The 4,011-nt window shown below is 49.4% G+C and overlaps 2 non-coding genes across 2 annotated transcripts in view; both read right to left on the minus strand.

Annotated features, from left to right (window-relative positions):
- The window catches only part of LOC139997070 (large subunit ribosomal RNA), a 4,173-nt gene extending 4,049 nt beyond the window's left edge, over positions 1-124 (minus strand). Inside the window, exon 1 of the ribosomal RNA XR_011802550.1 lies at positions 1-124. This exon is cut by the window's left edge and continues 4,049 nt beyond it. This is a non-coding gene — a ribosomal RNA (large subunit ribosomal RNA).
- Positions 125-2,257: 2,133 nt separating this feature from the next.
- On the minus strand, positions 2,258-2,412 carry LOC139997047 (5.8S ribosomal RNA). The gene has a single exon (XR_011802527.1). It is a non-coding gene; the product is annotated as a 5.8S ribosomal RNA (ribosomal RNA).
- Positions 2,413-4,011: the final 1,599 nt, after the last annotated feature.

A 4,011-nucleotide genomic window follows, 5' to 3' on the forward strand; every position in this document is an offset into this window, starting at 1 on the left:
CGGGATTCAGTGCTGGGCTAATTCCTGTTCGCTCGCCGCTACTAAGGAAATCCTTGTTAGTTTCTTTTCCTCCGCTTAGTAATATGCTTAAATTCAGCGGGTGATCTCGCCTACTCTGAGGTCGCTTCAACGTCACGACACGGTGACAATTTTTTTTTTTCAAAGAAAAAAAAATTTCGTGCCATGTGGGCGCGATTCGAGAAAAGCAAGACGGTTTGATAACAATGCGACAGAGGGTCTTTATTTTTATTTCTCTCTCCGAGAATCGCCTCAAAGAGAAAAAAAAATAAAAAAAAAAAATTAATTCGAATAGAATCGAGAACCTTATATTCTATCTCGATCGAGAAACGTTTTATGCATCTCGCCAAAGTGCCTTTTAAACTTCGTTCGTCGTATCATGTTCGAGCTAAGACTCACGCAAGACACCCGTAACGATCTCCGGTTTTTAACGCCCGTCCTCTTTGTATAATATATATATATATATATACACGTGTTATGTATAATATATCTCCCGTAGCCGTTTCTCTCTTCTCGACGATTCCAGCGGTTCCTTGTTTTCGCCTGTTATTGCTGGCACAGAGATCGAACACGCGACATGTATATAACATATCGGTTTCTTTGCTCTGTACCAACGACGAAAACGCACGGGAACTCACGCAAGTGGAAAAGCGAGCGCGAGACGTACACAACGGGGTGAATTTATTACTCGGGGACTGGACGACCGGCGATACGTTAGGATGCGCGGTCCAGCGATAGACGACGAAGAGACATGGGATGACCAACGATCTCTTTTTCTCTAAAACTCGGAGCGCCGAATCGCCTTAAAGCAAAAAAAAATCACACGCGCGTACGTCGTACGTACGGCGCGTGTATACCTCGTCTCTAATCAAGTTTCGTTAGTCTTTCTCGAGCCTCGCCAAAGAGGATCGTTCTCTTCCTCTGCGCGATCTCTCCGTGCCAATGTCAGAGATTATTCTCTCTTTCGCACGACGACGAAAACGACTATTTTCGACGATCCGAACAACTTTGTAACGGACTCACATGCACATCTTAAAATCGGGTACAGAAACGTTGCGCAACACCGTGAGCTTTTCTCTTCTTCGTCACCCTTAAATATAGCCGATCGTAGACGCACGCTAGATCGTAACACACACTTTTCGTTGATTTCCGACGAACGTGGCTTTGGGCCAGGCGCGCGGGCAGAGAGATACGCGACCGACGGGGAAAAATTCGTCCCGATACATGTACGCGTACTCTCCGATCTCCGCGCAACGCTGGGGATCATCTCCCTAAGTCATCAGCGTTCGAAGAAATCTCGTGTGTCCGTTCCCGGATCTACGGCTTTCTCTGGGTTCACGAAGAACAGAAAAAAGCACAGAGGATGAAAAACGCAACGACGACCCATCGATGCGACGGTCCTCGTTGTCTTCTCGTCAGTCGTCTCGCGCCTGCAGAATACATCTCTGCCGCACGAACAGACGGAGTGGGTATTCGATCCCTGGGGCTGTACGAGTAAAAACATCTTGATGAAAAGACGGTTGTGTTTCTTTAAGGCACACAGTTTTTCGTTACGCCACCAAGTTTAGGTTTAGGTTTTAATATCTTGGTTCTCTTTTCTCTCCTCTCTCGACTGACTTTGTTCAAAAATATTTTTGCTTTCTCTCAGTCTCGCCAAAAATTCATTTAAGACGACGTCGGGGGCGCGGTCATTCGTGCTTATCGAAGACTAACAAAACGTAGCAGAGGCTGATACAAAAAGAAAAAAAAAATCGGCCACGAAGAAAACTCGCTCTGTGTATCTCGATAACCGCGTCGACGACGACGGTTCTCTCCGCGCTCTTTTAATTCGTATCCTTCTTCTTGCGCTTCGTCCGACTCAGAAACGTTCGTAAAACACGAACGACGGCGGGTTGTCAAGCCAAGAAGGGACAGAGAAGAGACGGAGGTAGTTTTGCGAGTCTCCCGTGAACGCGATAGATTTTTCATATATATTTGTATCGAGAGCATGCGTACGCCGGTCTCCACACGATCCAGCGACGAACGCCGACGAACGTCCAACAATCGCTCGTACGTCGCGTACGAGCCCTCGACCGCTCTTTAATTCGTATTCTTTTGCTTGGCGCTCGTCCTCCGACTCGGAAACGTTCGTTTAAAGATAAAACGAACGACGGCGGGCTGTCGACGAGGCAAGAAAGAACAGAGAGAGACGGACCGAGAGCAACGATACGCAACGCAAGCAGTCTTAGGTTTACGTGAGCAACCCTCAGCCAGGCGTGGTCCAGGAATTGTATCCGTGGACCGCAATGTGCGTTCGAAATGTCGATGTTCATGTGTCCTGCAGTTCACACGTTGACGCGCAATTAGCTGCGTTCTTCATCGACCCACGAGCCAAGTGATCCACCGTTCAGGGTAATCGTTTATGCATGGATTTTTGTTTGTGTACTCAGGTTTTTGTACTCTTATTCTCGGTTCGAAAGAAGCCGATATCCGACAAACGTCCGACCAACGGGAATCGAACGCGCGGAAGTCGCCATATGATTGACGACACGAAAATACGTTCGAAAACGAAATCGGACGGACTGCGCGACGACACACGCAGCCCGCCGACCGGGCGTAAAGTGCATTATAATATATAACAACCAACGAGATCGAAGCTCCGTTCGTCAGGAAACGACGGGGATATAACACCCGATTCTGAATCCTCTGTACAGCACACGATCTCGCGAAGAAAGCGCACGGTGGCTAGCCCATGATATATATATATGTTCGTTCCTCTCGTCCAGTTATTCGAAGCAAACAGCCGATATGCATCTCCATCGTTCGGGTAAAAAAAAATCGATGGGACGCGCACGGTCGTAGTCTTCCTCGCGCGGTCGTTTCTTCCCGATAGCCAGAAGCAGAGTTTGAAAAACTCTAGCGACGGAACGAGGCATTAGACTCTCGACAACGAGGATAGAGAGACGGCCGGCGATCCCCTCTGAATCGACTTCGGTGGTTCAGGTAAAAATAAAAAAAATCGATGGGACGCGCACGGTCGTCGTTCCTCTTCCTCGCGCGCGGTCTATTCTTCCCGATAGCCAGAAGCAGAGTTTGAAAAACTCTAGCGACGGAACGAGGCATTAGACTCGCGACAACGAGGATAGAGAGACGGCCGGCGGTCCCCTCTGAATCCACTTTGGTCGCTCAGGTAAAAATAAAAAAAAATTCGAAAGGGACGCGCACGGTCGTCCTTCCTCTTCCTCGCGCGGTCTTTTCTTCCCGATAGCCAGAAGCAGAGTTTGAAAAACTCTAGCGACGGAACGAGGCATTAGACTCTCGACAACGAGGATAGAGAGACGGCCGGCGGTCCCCTCCGAACGGATGGCGACAACGACGACTAAAGCGCGAAAAATCGCGACGAAAAGGAACGCATCTCCGTTCAGGTGTATGTGTGTGCGTGCGTTTAAAAAAAATTCGATGGGACTCGCAGCCATCGGCCTCGCGCGGTCGTTTCTTCCCGATATCCAGAAGCAGAGTTTGAAAAACTCTAGCGACGGAACGAGGCATATGACTCACGACAACGAGGATATGGACAGGCGGTCCCCTCTGAACGGGTCGACGAGACGATGGTAAAAGAGACGAACCGGACGAAACTTCCGTCGATCAGGTAAAAATAAAAAAAAATTCGATGGGACGCGCACGGTCGTCGTCGTCGTCTTCCTCGCGCGGTCGTTTCTTCCCGATAGCCAGAAGCAGAGTTTGAAAAACTCTAGCGACGGAACGAGGCATATGACTCACGACAACGAGGATAGAGAGACGGCCGGCGGTCCCCTCTGAATCGACTTCGGTGGTTCAGGTAAAAATAAAAAAAATCGATGGGACGCGCACGGTCGTCCTTCCTCTTCCTCGCGCGCGCGGTCTATTCTTCCCGATAGCCAGAAGCAGAGTTTGAAAAACTCTAGCGACGGAACGAGGCATTAGACTCGCGAGGATAGAGAGACGGCCGGCGGTCCCCTCCGAACCAACTTCGTC

Source organism: Bombus fervidus, unplaced genomic scaffold (genome assembly GCF_041682495.2).
Source record: "Bombus fervidus isolate BK054 unplaced genomic scaffold, iyBomFerv1 scaffold0028, whole genome shotgun sequence".
In the NCBI taxonomy this organism is placed as follows: domain Eukaryota; kingdom Metazoa; phylum Arthropoda; class Insecta; order Hymenoptera; family Apidae; genus Bombus; species Bombus fervidus.